The sequence below is a fragment of the Mandrillus leucophaeus genome, unplaced genomic scaffold (assembly GCF_000951045.1).
Source record: "Mandrillus leucophaeus isolate KB7577 unplaced genomic scaffold, Mleu.le_1.0 Scaffold354, whole genome shotgun sequence".
NCBI classification, from domain to species: Eukaryota; Metazoa; Chordata; class Mammalia; order Primates; family Cercopithecidae; genus Mandrillus; species Mandrillus leucophaeus.
The window spans coordinates 2,688,999-2,704,950 of NW_012103743.1; positions in this window are offsets into that span (position 1 = coordinate 2,688,999).

Below are 15,952 nucleotides of genomic sequence, written 5' to 3' on the forward strand. Positions count from 1 at the left end.
TCAGTTAAATTCTGACTGTACATCTGACTGTCATGTATTTGGGACAACTGTAAAAACTCTCTGTTTAATTTAGGGCTGGCTTCTACAGAGCTTGCAGTTGTTTCTTACTTTTAAATCTTTTTCATAGAAACTTCTCTTAACCTGTATTTCTTCCATTTGGGGGCTTAGGCAGTGGACCTTTGGGTCAAAATGCAAACATTTTACATCCATCTTTATGTGTTGGGTGCAGCCTGGCTTCTAGACCCTGCCTCAGTCTGCACCCTATCCCCAGATTGAGCACTTGAACCCCTCTGTGACTTCATCTTGCCACTGGGACTAGGACTGTTCCTGACTTGAGGCCAGAGGGGCTCCAGCCTCATGCTCTGGACTCATCATTGAGTTCTCGTCCCCCACCCTCCATTCTGTCCCAGATCTGAGGGGTCCTGTTTTCTGTCCCACGTCATGTTTCCATTTTGTTACCTCCTGCTTATCCAGGCCCTTCAGTTGAAGCCTCAGTCTTGCTACTGTTGGCAACATGACTGCCCTGCTCCACCCCAAGACATGGTGGTTAGGACCAGGACTTAACTTAAAGGTCAACCTTATCTATTAAGCTTTTCTGAACCTCTACTTGTCTCCACTGGTAGAACTGACCTTAATCTCCTTTGTAATCTGGGACAGTGGACAGGTTCTATCTCAGCACCAGCATCTCCAAAGCCTTCATTTCTCTGACTCCTTTCCCCAGGCAGTGAAATGAGACCATTTCAAACTGGTTCCTTTTAGTGCCATATTGGTCAGAGGTTGAGGATTTTCCTTCAGGCCACAATCATCCATAAGGTGTCCAATACCTCTGTTCTCTCCTCTGGGGTCCTTGAAAGTGTCAAAGACCCTGGGACCATGGATGGTTTTCATGGAATGAACCAGTGGGAGGCACAGTCTGCAGGGCACAGACAACCACCATGGAAGGCTGAATGACCAAATGTTGAAGGGCTTGACCTCTGGCCGATGGGGTCCCCTTCAGATGCTGCTGAGGCAGTTTGCATTCCTGTATACCCTGACACTTAGGTTCAAGATCATTTTATTCCTCGAAACAAATCTCCACCTCACCCTTTTTGGTCCCCAGGGTCCCTTTTCAACTTTTTCTCTCCCTTTTTTCATTCTTATGCCCTTTACTTGGTTTCTGCAATCACAAGAACTCTCTCTGACTCTGTGAATTTGAAAGCATTCACAACAACCTTTGTTTTACATTCCACAATAGACGACTTATACCTTCACAAGCAGCCTGGGGAGCTGGGAAAAGAAGAGTCCCTTGGGGTACAATTGAAAGAGTTCCATGACCCCAGAGTCTAGGAGCAAGCGCATAGATTAATACTTACAAGCATTCCCTACCACACTGCATTTCCCACAAGAGCAAGGATTTGGCCTCATTTGTCTTTCTCCCCACAACACTTTACCTGGTGCCGGGCCCACAGCAGGTGCTCAATGTATGCTACAAATGTTGGAATGAATGCAGATCTAGTTTTCTGTTGCCGATTTCCAGCTGCCATCATTTCTGGATGTTGTTACTGGATGCCAGGGACCATGGTAACTCCTTTAAGGAGCTTGAGCCTCAGGACATATAAGTAATTCCCCCGAGCCACCTTGAGCCTCAGGACATATAAGTAATTCCCCCGAGCCACCTAACTAATCACCTGAGTAGTACGTGGTGGAGCCTGGAATTGAACCCAGCTCTTCCTCACTGATGTTCCTACTGTTCATTAATCACCTCTCATTTTTTCCTAAAATGATATGAGAACCATCCCATGTCTGCTTCAAATCACTCATCCATACACTTCTTATGTATTTCTGCTTAGACAGTTTTTGGCTGTAATTCTTCAGGTAATTACTTAAACTCTCTGTGCCTCAGTTTCTTCATCTATAAAATGGGGATAGTAATAATATCTACTTAAGGGTTATTGTGAATTGTTACATAATGTTATGTATATGCAAAGCATTTAGTTACAAGACTTGGATATAATAGGATTATGCAAATGTCATATAAGTGTTGGCCATCATCATGATCTTCATCATCAATGGCAGGAGAAGGGTATATTTTGATGGTCTACTCATTCTTCAAGACCCCACTAAAATACCGTCTCTTCCATGAAGCTGCCCTCAACCCCCTGGTCAGAATCAGTCTCTCTCTCTTCCTTACTCCCACAGTCCTTTATCTGTTGTATCGTTTGTGGTACTTTTTAATGCCTTTCTCTCATTGGACTGAGCAATATAGGACCAAATATAGACAATGGGCACTCTATAAATCCTCAGTGAATTGACCAAAGCCTGGAGGATTTGTCTCCTTGGACTTCCTCCAGATCAGCAAGGGTTAAGTGAGCCATCCCTAGAAGATGCCAGAAGGTGGACTTTTGGCTCTGGGAAAGCCTGCTTCTTCCTTCACTTCCAAGCATTCATCATCACTCCTGTCTCCTGCCTAATGAGCACCCAAAGTGATTTTCTATTGCTTGTAATTCACCAGAATTGTTGCAACATTTAGAAGGGCCCGGAAATTGACAGCCTAATACCCCTGCTTGCCTGTCCTCTGGATGACTTGTCGAAGGCTGAACTGATTGCTTCTCCTGCAACAATTATCGTGGAGCTTCAGACAACATCAGAGGAAATAAACAGTTGGAAAGGTTAGAGACAGGGACTGGAGGAAAAACTCAGGGAGAGCATTTGAGAAACGGGGTGAGCAGGAAGATGTCCTGAGCACTCGTGGGGAGGAAAGGTGGAGAGGAGGAGCCCCTTCCCATCCTAAGCTCTCATGGTTCTTAGGAAGCATCCATGATTGTTGGAATCTGAAGTGATGCAGGAGACAGCAAATTTGCTGCTTTTTGGAATTCATGGGGATCTTCTGGAATTTCCTGGCCCCATATTCTCATTTTATAGATGAAGACACTGAAGCCTAGATGGGGGAAAGGGTTGACTTTGCAGAGTGGGTGGCAAAGACAGGATTGAAGTCAGATCTCCTGTCATCTCTAAAATGGATTTAAGGGTATGAGAGTGCAGATGTCTTTTCAAGATCTTGATTTCAATTCTTTCTTTTTTTTTTTTTTTCTTTTGAGAGACGTGGTCTCACTCTGTCACCCAGGCTGGTCTTGAACTCCTGGTCTCAAGAGATCCTGCTGCCTCAGCTTCCCAAAATGCTGGGATTACAGGCATAAGTCACCTGCCTGGCCTGATTTCAATTATTTTGGATGAATACCCAGAAGTGAGACTGCTGGATCATATGGTAGTTCTATATTTAATTTTTTGAAGAATCTCCATACTGTTTTCCATGGCACAGGCCATCATTTTATATTCCCACCAACAATGTACAAAAGTTCCCTTTTTCTTCATACCTTTACCAATACTTGATGCCTTTTGTGTTTTTGGTGATAACCATCCTGACAGATGTGAGGCAATATCTCACTGAAGTTTTGATTTGCACTTCCCTGAAAATTAGTGAAATTGACTACCTTTTCACATGTGTTGGCCATTTGTATGCCTTCTTTGAAGAAATGTCTGTTCAACTCTTAGCCCATTAAAAATTAATATGTAATTGCTGTACATATTTTGGGAGTACTTGTGATATTTTGATACCTGTATACAATGTGTAAGAATGAGATCAGGATACTTGACATATCTATCACCTCAAATGTTTATTTTTCTTTGTGTTGGGAACATTACAAATGTAGCTATTTTGGTGTATACAAAACGTTAGATTTTGGGGATTCTTTGGCTATTGAGTTGTAGAAATTCCTTATATATTCTATAAATTAACACCTTATGAGATATATTGTTTGCAAATGTTTTCCTTCATTGCATACTTTGCCTTTTCACTCTGTTAATTGCTTCCTTTTCCGTGCAGACACTTTTTAGTCTGAAGTCACATTTGCCTATTTTTGCTTTAGTGGCCTGTGTTTTTGGTGTCCTATCCGTGAAGTAATTGCCAAGAACAATGATATGGAACTTCTCTTGTGTTTTCTTCTAGGATTTTTAGGAGTTTCAGGTCTTAGGTTTAAGTGTTTAATCCATTTTGGGTTGATTTTGGGGTAGGGCGTAAGAGAAGATCCAATCTGAAACTTTTGCATGTAGGTATCTGGTTTTTCCAACACCATTTGTGAAAGAGAATATCTTCTCCCTAGTGTGTATTCTTGGCACCAGTACTATTTATAATAACCAAGATGTTGTAGAAACAACCTAAATGTCCATCTATGAATGACTGGATAAAGACAATGTGGCATATACATACAAGGAAAAACTATTTAGCCTTAAAAAAGAAGGAAATCCTGTCATATGTGACAATATGAATGGACCTTGAGGACATTATGCCAAGTGAAACGAGCCAGGCATACAAGGACAAACACTGCATGATTCCACTTATATGAGATAGACAGGGCCAGGCAAGGTGGTTCTCGCCTGTAATCCCAGAACTTTGAGAGGCTGACGAGGGAAGGTCACTTGAAGTCAGGAGTTTGAGACCAGCCTGGTCAACATGGTGAACCCCCGTCTCTACTAAAAATACAAAAATTAACCAGGCGTGGTGGTGCAGGCCTGTAGTCTCAGCTACTTGGGAGGCTGAGGCAGGAGAATTGCTTGAACCCAGGAGGCAGAGGTTGCAGTGAGCCGAGATTGCACCACTGCATTCCAGCCTGGGTGACAGAGTGAGATTCCGTCTAAAAAAAAAACAACCAAAAAACAAAGAGAGAGAGAGATATATAATAGTCAAAATCACAGAAGCAGAAAGTAGAATGTGGCTGCCAGCAGCAGGGGGTAGGGGAAACTGGGGAGTTACTACTGATCTCAGGTGTGCAAGATGAATAAGTTCTAGAGATCTGTGGCACAACGTTATGCCTATAGATAACAATGCTGTATTGCCCACTTGAAAGTCTGTTAAGAGGGTAGATCTCATATTAAGGGTTCTTACCACAATCAAATTGAAAAAAAACAAAGAAAGAAAAAGAAAATAACCTATAGCTAAAAGGGAGCTTGTCCTAATAGACACCATGTTGGACACGTTACATATACTTTCTTGTATAATCTTGACAATTTCATGGGAAATGGACATCATTTTCTGTATTATAGAGATGTAGAAACTGGAGCTCAGAGAGGCTGAGTCTCTTTTCTAAAGTCATCCAGCTACTAAACAGTAGGAAAAGGATTTGAAGCCAGTAGGTCTGGCTTCAGACACAGCATTCTTCTACCATGCTGTGACTTCACTTTATTAGTCTGCCTACTGCTAGAAGCCTTTGTACATATTAAGTTATAATTAGTTCATCTTGTCCCTTTCAAATTTTTAATTATGTGACTGCCAATCAGAGTATCTAATCAGTGTGAAAGTCCAGTGTTTCTGAGTTGAGTTAATAATGACTTAAAAAAATGAGTCATATCATAGTAGACTGTCAATTCCTCAAGGGTGGAGACAGTTTCTTAACCTGACTACTCATTTCTGCATCCCAACATCTAGTCAAGGGCTGGCACATAGTAGGCATACGAATTAGCTATTACCACAATCCTATCGCATAACAAACATCCCTAAATCTCAGTAGCTTACAGCAACATGCCTTTGTTCTTAGGTTTCCAGGTCTGTAGATTGACTGTGGGTGGTTCAGCTGATCCAGGCTGAGTGTCTCTGTTTCAGGCTGTGGCCAGCTGGGTGTGGCTCCAGACTGGGGGATTGTTTTGGGGATCAGGCTGAAGGACAGAAGCTACCTGGGAAGTCACCTCATGAGAGGTCACATGAGCACAAGGGCCTGGGCAATCTAAATAGGACATGTAAGGCCCTTACTTGCATAACATGTGCTGGCTTCCCTGGGCCAAAGCAAATCACTAGTCTGGCCAACATCCTACCACCATAAAAGGAGAGGGGAGTGAATATTTACTGAATACTGTGACCTGGATCTTCAAGAAACATTGACTTGAGCTTTGGGGCCTGACCTTAGATAAATGGTACTCCCATTCCTGAGTCAAACATCCGAAGACTAATCTCTTTGATTATTGAGGATCTGGGATCACAGGTCCGGAGCCTTAGAAAGTGGCTCTAACAAGGACCCGCTCAGGACCTCATTTGGTGAGTGCCTTATGTGTGTTTGGGGGATCATCCAGACTTGTAACTGAGGGTAGCACAGGGTGATGAGAACAATATGAGCTCCAGAGTCAGGTGGACTGAATCCTCCATGTGAAAGATAACCCAAACTCTACTCAGACGTGGCCTGGCTTTGCTTCCGTATTTGACCTCACCTCTCCTTTCCTCTTCCCTCTGATTCTTTTCCTCTGGGCTCCCTCTGGTTCCTGGGGCACAGAAGCTCCTTCCTGCCTCAGCTTTCTCTTGCTATTCTCTTTGTCTAGAAGGTTCTTGCCTGAGATATTCACATGGATGATTCCTTCTTATTATCAAGATTCTAGCTCCAATATCACCTGCTCACAGAGATTTTCTCTAACCAACTGATTTCAAATAGCACCCGCATAGTATTCTCTCTCTCACCACCTGGACATTTATTATCTCCCTTGTCATTATCTAAAATAACCTTATTTATTTGTTTTCTTATTTATTACTTATCTCTCCCTTCTAGAATATGTGATTCAGAGCTATTTCCAGAGGTTGGAACTGTGTCTGGCATGTGGTGGGTGCTGAATAAATATTTGTTGAATGAATGAATGAATGAACAAAGGAATGAACAAACAAATTGGTGGAATAACCATAGGCAAATTACTCTGAGGACTCAGTTTCTTTTTCTGCAAAATGGAACCACTAATGTGGGTGTTGGTCATTGGCAGGTTTTGAGATAATGCATGTACAGTGTTCAGTGTGATGGCAGCTACATAGCAGGTGTTCAAAGTGGCAGCTTCTGCAATAATTGCTGTTGTCTTAGCTTGGGGCTTTCTTGATGACCCATTCTAGCCTAGAGTTCTCTTGGCTCTTCAGAGCTCTTTCCTGGCTGGTCTTGGCAGGCCCCATCTCCCCACCCTCAAGGAGCTGGAAAGGCCAAGAAAATGGCTGCAGCAATGAAGGGAAATGAGATTGGAAAAGGTCCTTAATTCTAAAGGATTGTCCCCAAACCCAGAAACTGCATATTAAATCAGAGTCCTTCCCATAACTCATAGTCTATCTCCATGGAAATGGGCACCATATGGAGTTAATTAGTAGAACAACAAAACAATCAATTAGTTCCTTAATTAGTTTTACTAAGAAATGATAACAAACAAACACAAACACTTTATTCCAACTAATGCCCGAGCTGCAGTGATAGTTTAATGGCCTTGGAAAGCCAGCTCAGGCGTTGGGCCGCTGTGAGCAGAGATTTATTCCCATGATATTGACAGGTTCCCTGGTCTCTGTCCAGGCTATGCATTTCATCTTTATGATCAATTATTTACAATATCTGAACACAGCTGAGGGGTCGTCTGGGAGCTTTTCTTTAGAGATAGAAAAAAAAATGCAATAACTCAAATCCTATGAAGCCACCAGCTCTAGAATGATCATTCCCTGAATCATTTATTTGACAAACATTTACTGAGCATTTTCTATGTGCCAAGCATGGCACTGGGCATGAGGTAGACAGGGGAATGAGGAATGATTGACTGTGGGGCTCACATTTAGAGAAGCATGGAAGATCAGACAAGCCAGTAGACAGTTTCTACCTGTGTGGTTAAGCGCTGGAGTTAGGGAGGACAGGGCCTGCGGTGGGGCTAGGGTGCTGTTGGAGTAGAGAGGAGGTATCTGTAACGCATTTGGAGGGGGTGGTGGCTGAGCCTGCATGGATGAGTCACATGCAGAGCTGGCTCCACTGGTAGCCTCATCAAGTGGAAAGAGCACAGGAATGGGAATTGGAAGACCTAGACTCTCCAGTCTTATGGTTGAATCAGAATCTACCTGTCCTCTCATCTGTAAAATGGAAGAACGACACCCACATTTCTCCTCCCAAAGGGTTGGTATAGGGATCCAATAGTGTTGGTATAGGTTTGCAAACCTTTTGTAAACCACAAAAGGCTTTACACAAGCAGATATAAGATCTGAGCAGAAGGCTGGAGGTAAGACCAGGGGGTCCCAGAGATGCTTGACCTTCCCAAGGGATCTATAAGGAAAAGGGACATTCCAGGAACACTTGGGGTATATCTCTATCTCTATCTATCTGTATCTACATCTGTCTATATCTACATCATCTACATGTGTGTATATACTCATATGTGTGTGTGCATATATAGGCCTACATGAGTATATCTTTATCATCTATGTCTCAGAAAATTTACTTTTAAGAGATGATACATGTTAACAATAAAAAATGGAAGCAGTGAAAAGTGAGCTTCTCACCCTAACCCCCTGTTGCAAAATCTCCAGAAGCAACTTCTGTGAGTTGTTTCTTCTGCATCCTTCTGGGGAACGCTGTTCAAACAACACATTTTTATAAGTTCTGCCTTTTCTCTGAAACATACTGTTGTGCACTTTTACTTTTCACATATCACACCCTGGAAAATGGTCCGAGCACATACGTTGGGATCTACCACCTTATTTTTAATGGCTGGATGATATTTTATCATGTGGATATATCTTAACTTATTTAACCACCTCCCCCAACCTTTTTTGTTTAAGTGATTCTCCTGCCTATGCCTTCCAGGTAGCTAGGACTACAGGTGTATGCTGTCATGCCCAGCTAATTTCTGTATTTTTTGTAGGGACAGGGTTTCGCCATGTTGCCCAGGTTAATCTTGAACTCTTGGACTCAAGCAATCCACCCACCATGGCCTTCAAAGTGCTGGGGCTACAGATGTGAGCCACTGCGCCTGGCCTCCAACTGTTCCCTTTTAATGAACATTATGTTGTTTTCTGTATCTTGCTTCCATAAGCAATGAGTTCTCCTGTTGGTTACCTATAAAATTTTTCATAATATATCAAATTTTCTGTTTCGTAAGCTAGGATCTGTTGACATATTGGATCTTTATTGGTAGTTTGAGGAGTAATTGATACCTCCCTTATTTTTATGTTTTTTTTTCTTTATTTATTGCCCATAAGGACTTAAAATGATCAGAAATAATTGCTTAAAAATACACACATCAAATCTAGGATTAGTGTTGCAGCTATCCTCGCTTGACTCACTACTATTGCAGGGAGAGAAGCAAGTATTAACACTCCTGAACATACATATTAAATATCAGCCAATTAAAGGGTGCACACAGCATCTTTCCCCTTCCATCCCTCACCCCTAAGCCTTCACAGGTGTTTAGATCATAATTATGGTCTTCCGATCCTTGGCTTACCTATGGTCTTCTGTGGCTTACCTATGACAACTCTCTCTTGAGACAAATTGAACAAAGAGAACCAGTGGTGGGCACTGCAGGATGAATCTTATAAGACATGGAGCTGCCAATCATGTTGGATCCTGGGAAGCAGAGGAACTTGGCTGACAGAGAGTAGACACAGGGAGAAGCAGAAACCATGTGGCCAGGAGGGGCTGGTGACTTTGGTTCCTGGTACTTTCCTGCCCCAGATTCTGCAGCCTGCTGAACGCTCTCTTCCTCTGAGCTAAATCAGGGAGCACATCTGTTTCTTTGCTACCAAATAGCCCCTAAGTCCAACAGTAGATAAAGATGATATTCCACTACTATAAGATTTAAAGAGACTAGAATCACATCTAGATACAATGTGTTAATTTTGTCAACAGTCCTTAAATATTATTAGTTATTTCTTAATCAAATCCTGATTTCCTCCACAGGCTTGGGTAATACATATCTTTCTACCTCCATTTTATGCCTTTAGCTGAAGACATTTTTTTTTCCTGAAGTTTATCCAAATATAGGGTTTTATGCTTATGTGGCCTGAAAGTCTTGGAAAGGCAGGTAGATGCAGAGATGAGAGTGTAGATTCTGGTGTCAGGCTGTCTGGATTCAAATCCCAGCTCTGCACTTACCAGTTGTGTGACCTCGAACAGCTTGTTTAATCCTTCTCAGTTTCCTTGTCTGTAAAATGGAAATACTACTAATAGTAACAGCATGGGTTATCATGAGGCTAAATGGGCTAACCCAGGGAGTTACTTAGAAAAATCTTGTCTTGTGTAAAAAGTAGTATGTGAACATTTCTGCTATAATTATTTTCTCCTATGTGCTGGCCAGGACTGTTGGAAAACCATTAGTTTTCTTAGTGAGCACAACAAATTTCCCTTCTCTGTGTATTCATTTCTCCCAGTTTCAGTGAACTTAAGGGAGAGACTATTAAAGAGAATATAAAGCAAGCATCTTTTCTTCCATTCTTAGCATCTCCAATTAAACAAAGAAAAACAGTACAATCACACCACAAGTCTCTTCCCACCCTGGGACCTTAGTCAGACCCTCAGTTTTTCTCTAGTTTGAAGAAAATAATTTTACCCTCTCACATCCAATCAATATCTTTGCTGGGTCTATTGTGAGCTGATAATTTAAATACAATTGTTTCCTTAGCAACCATCCTTTCACTGTCTGCCTTCTTGCCTTTGAAAGAGCTTGCAGTTACAAAATTCACAGTTTCAGCCAGAAACTTTGTTTTTTTCTACAGGAGCCAGATTCTCTCCCAAAACAAACTCTTCAAAAAAAAAGGAAAAATGGAACAGGATTTCTAAAGTAAAAAAAATTATTTTTCTAATTATAAAGGTAATTGGACAAGATTTTACATGGAGATGGAAGAGGTTTTATTGCCTTCACTCTTTCCTTACAGGATGGTTTATTTGGGGCAGGTAGAATCCAATTAGAATGACAAGATGTTGGAGCTGAAATAAAGTGTAGGGATAATTTAGTCTAATCTCCACTTTTTCCCTCCTCTGTTTTATAGTTGAAGAAACAGAAAGCCTGATATTCAACTGCCTCACCCAGGCGCACACAGCTTCTGGGATTAGAGGCCATACTTAAATCCAAACCCTATCCTTTGTCTCCAATCTGGAAGAGTTCTTGCCTCCAGAATGTTGCCTCTGAACTTCCCTAGGGAAGGTCACGCACACATATAAAAAGCACAGGGCTTTGAAATCAGGTAAACCCACATTCGAATTGTTGGATATGGTGACCAGCTGTCCCCACGGCCCGGGGGTAATGGGGTTTTCTAGGATGTGGGACTTTCAAAGCCCAAACTGGGAAAGTACTGGGCAAATCTTCACAGGTAGGCCATCCTCCTGTAAAGTCAGCCTCTAGCTGATTTGGGGGAAATTCAAGCCTCAGTTTCCTCATCTGTCATCTTAATTATAGTTCTTCTCTTGGACTGTAGTGGGAATAAAATAATAAATAAATAAAATAACAGGAGGAATATTAATTTCCCTCTTTCCTGATCCTGATGTCTTCTGTCCAATAAGAAGCTCTAGATTTTCTTTAACTGGAAAAAGCTTTACCCAACTTAAAAGAGATAATGATGATTCTTTCCTAGGTTGGCACAGATTAGGGAAGACAGAGGAATGAGATCTTCATTCTAGAAGGTCCAAGACTCAGAGAAAAGTCCTCAGAGATTCTCCCAAATGCCACCCACAACATAAGAAATCAAAATTAGCTTCTTGGCTGCTTTTGGCAGCTGTGATTAATCATTTCATAACAAGACAGTCGAAGCACAACTATTTATTTGCATTGGATCAGGAGGATTATGGAATATAACATTTTCATAAATTTGTTAGGATTCTAGATATACGTTAGTGTGATGAATAGTTTAGACTGCGATAGATGTTTTTGTTTCAATAAAGTTATTTTGGGATATATTTACATGATGAAATAACCTATTATTTATCCAACTGCATTTTTATGAACTAATTTTTCTTTTTGTGCCAACTTGCAATGGTGATTCATTACTTTCTGCCCTTCAATGTTTCTTTCCTTATAAATGGTTTCTTGTTTATTATTTTAAAGTGTATGTCTCCCTTCAATTCCATTGACCAGTTTCACACGAAATCTTCACTGTAAAACACACGGCTTCCAAGAATCTGGGAAATTAAAATAAAATGAGTCATTTTATTGTAGTTATTTCTGGACTCTGCAATCTTGACTAAGTCACTTTCGCTCTCTGAGACTCATTTTCCTGACTTAGGAGGACCTTGGCTTATATTATGCCTGCAATTAATGCGTGTTGAAGGATTAAATGAATGACTAAAGGAGGTGAGAGTAAAGACATTTGTTTGGCTGTGGGAAAGGTTTTAGGTTGGAGGGTCCATTAGGAGTTGGAACTCCTCTAATGAAGGAGTTCTTTAGAGGGACGTTTGTCTGTTACCTCACAGAGAGAGGTAGATAGAAACATCTCTTTTTGTACCAGTTTGCTCACCTGCCACTTCATCAACAATAAGAAGTGGCTATGAATTCTTGAAGGCTTTGGACACCTGGTATTCTACTGAGTTTGAGGAATTAAATTCCTCAGGAAAATAGTTGCTTTTGGTGGGGAGATTTTATATCTACTTCCTTCAAATAAACCAAGCCAACCTGAAGAAAATGAAGTTGAAGATAGAGAATTTTATCAAAGAATGTTATTAGGTGGATAGCCAACCTGAAGAAAATGAAGTAGAAGATTGATAATTTTATCAAAGAATGTGATTAGGTAGATAGTGACAAAGGTTCTTTGTCTGACCAAATTTAGTCAGGCTCCTAAACTTTTCCCAAGGCCCATCTGTGTACTTCCTTGTAAAATACAGTTTTAGTAAGAATTCTGCTAAGTCAGTGTAGCAAGAATATCCTCCCCTTGATACCTGGTTGCCCTTAATATCTGATCAGGTTCCTTACCCTCCATCATCCCTCAAGTGATGTGTGATTACCCTGGCCTGTATTCACCAAGAATTCTGTTAGGTCAGTTGAGCCAGAATCCCCCTTTATCCCTGATGCCTCCTCGTAGTAATTATCCATCCACTGATTCCCACCTTGCTCCTCAGCCATACATTCCCGCTCACCCATGCTGTATTAGGTGTTCAGCCCAATTTTCTCCTTCACTGCAAAATCCCATTGCAATGTTCCCCATACCTACTGCAGTGGTCCTGAATAAAGTCCTCCTTATCATGCTTTAACAAGTGTCATTGGATAATTTCCTCTTTAACAATAGCTATCAAGATAATTCAAGGTAGAAAGTAGATTCAAGAAGAATCAAGAGCCGGAAGTTGCAGGTCCCAGTTTGCATTGCTGTGTGACCTGGAGCAAGCCACATCCCCCTCTGGGTCTCAGTTACCTCATCTGTATGACAAGGAAGTTGGAACAGGTGGCCTTAGGTTATTTATAGTGTTTCTTAAACTGGAGTCATGAAACTTTGGGGTCTAAAAATACTTTCTTGAGGCTCCTTGAGTTACAAGAACTTATTTATCTTTTGGTTTTAGTTTTCTTCTCTTTTTACAGGTTTTATAGACAAAGCTTCTTTAGCAGTGGTAATTTACCATTGAAAGACATTTGCATAGAATGGTACTTCACTTTCTTAAATAAAGTTAATGTTTTCAAAGCCCAGATCTGAAGACCTGGGAGAATTGGGCTGGTTGTGAGAATCACTTTCCCTTAAAGGGAATTTAGATATTATTCAAATTCTGGAAATACTGGTTAGCTTATATATACATCAATACAAAATTTTCAGATACCTTCGAGGAGACCACAGGAGGTAAAGCATTAGAAAGAGATGAGTAAAGTGCTCTGTTTTTCTGGGAAAGGAGAGATGAGAGATGATATGGTTTGGCTGTGTCCCCACCCAAATCTCATCTTGAATTGTAATCATCCCCACATGTCAAGGGTGGGGCCAGGTGGAGATAATTGAATCACGGGGGTGGTTTCCCCCATACTGTTCTCATCCTAGTGAATACATCTCATAAGATCTGATGGTTTTATAAACGGGAGATCCCCTGCACAAGCTCTCTTGCCTGCTGCCATGTAAGACATACCTTTGCTTCTCCTTCACCTTCTGCCATGATTGTGAGGCCTCCCCAGTCATGTGGAAATGTGAGTCCTACATTTTTTTCCTTTATAAAGTACTCAGTCTTGGGTATGTTTTTATTAGCAGCATGAGAACAGACTGATACTGGAGGGAAGAGGAGAGGGAAAGAGAGAAGAGGGGAGAGGAAGGGAGGGAAGTAAGGAGAAGGGGAAGTGAGCGGAGACAGAGCTTGAGGTGGTGAGAGGAATTGGAGATTACGAGAAGTGGTTGGTGAAAATTCTTTGATGGTGGCAGGACCTGAGGACACACTAAAAATAGTGATGTCTAATGTTTGTTATGAAATTGTTTATATTCATATGATGTAAATTCCTTCTCTGATCAGTAAAGTTGACTATGCCTAAGAAAAAGTTGTGTGCATGAAATGTTTCTGGTGACAACTGTAAGGATTTGAGTTTCCTGTTGGGCCTAAGTGGTGTGGAATAGAAGTAGAACATGAGCGGAAGGGAGATGCCCCATGAACAGAGAAAATTCCACAAAAGCCAAAGGCCAGAATTAGGATGACTCTGGAGGGCTTTGTGCTTCCACAGATGTGGAATGGAAGATCAAACAGATTATCATCTTCATTCATTCAATCATTCATTCATGCACTCATTCAATGCCTATTTATTGACCTCCTACATGTACCAATAACTGTCATAGGCACTGAGCATACAGCTGTGAGCAAAACAAAATTCCTGCTCTCAGAGAGCTTGCATCCTTAGAGAGGAGACTGACTAAAAATAAATAGAGAAATGTGGGATACTGTTTCAGGTAAGGATAATAGTTGTTAACAAAAATAAAGCAGGGTGGCTGGGCGTGGTGGCTCATGCCTGTAATCCCAGCACTTTGGAAGGCCGAGGTGGGTGGATAACCTGAAGTCAGAAGTTCAAGACCAGCCTGGCCGATATGGCAAAACCTCTGTCTCTATTAAAAGTACAAAAATTAGCTGGGCGTGGTAGTGCATGCCTGTAGTCCCAGCTACTTAGAAGACTGAGGCAGGAGAATTGCTTGAACTCGGGAGATGGAGGTTGCAGTGAGCCAAGATTGCATCACTGCACTCCAGCCTGGGTGACAGAGCAAAACTCCATTTAAAAAAAATAAAAGGGGTGAGGGAAAGACACAGGGGTCACAGTTTAGGGAGGGTGGTTCAGGAATCTTTGAGGAGGTGGTCGTTGAGCAGAGACTTTAATTAAGTGATAGGAAAAGATATTGGGAAATGCCAGGAAGAAAAAGTAAGAGCTTTCCCCATCTTGCTTGTGAGCTCAGGCAAAAGGCAACCTTCTGACGTTCAGTATTTTCATCTGAGATTAGAGTTGAAAGGTCCACCTTTGGGGTAGAGATAAAGGTTTCAAGGACTCATGGAGGTTGTTTGTAAATAGAGAATGCAGAAGAAATGCAAGGGATTGTGGAAGACCCAGCCGAGAAACAATTAATTCTACCTTTTGCTGTGGCATTTGGTTTGGACCATTGCCTAAGGTGAATTGTGTGAGCACTCTTAGGGGATTTGACAGATATGGGGACTCAGTTCAAAGGTGGGCCATGTATTAAAGTGTGAATGTCCAAACTCTGCTGAAGTGACTTGGGAGAAGTGACTTAGTACCGACTATTTGCAGAAGCTCATGAATTCTGTATCACAGCGAGTTATCCCATGATTCTGCAATTGTGTTGCTGATAATGCAGTCCCTAATGTGTTCTTCATCACAACTCAAGCAGAAAGACCTGATAAATCTTGTCTGCATAAGGACTTGGCTACTTCCTTCTTGTTCCCCACCTAATCCTTCATCCACTGGCCAGTCCCTTTTGAAGAATGACCTAGAAGCATTTGGCGTTGTCTTTGCCTTTTCCTGGCCTTGTGGATATTTGTCGTTCCTCTTGGCTGCTGTAGTAGACTTTGTTGGTTGCCTATCCGGTAGCTATTATTCTTTCTCATTATTGAGGCTGAAAAGATCAGATATTGTTTTCCCAGCCTTCCTTGCAGCATGGCATGTGTATAATATGCCAATTATCTAGTGCCATAATAATGCTCTGTAACAAACCTTAGTGGCTTCATGCAACGAACTTTTATTTAGCTCATGAGTCAGTTAT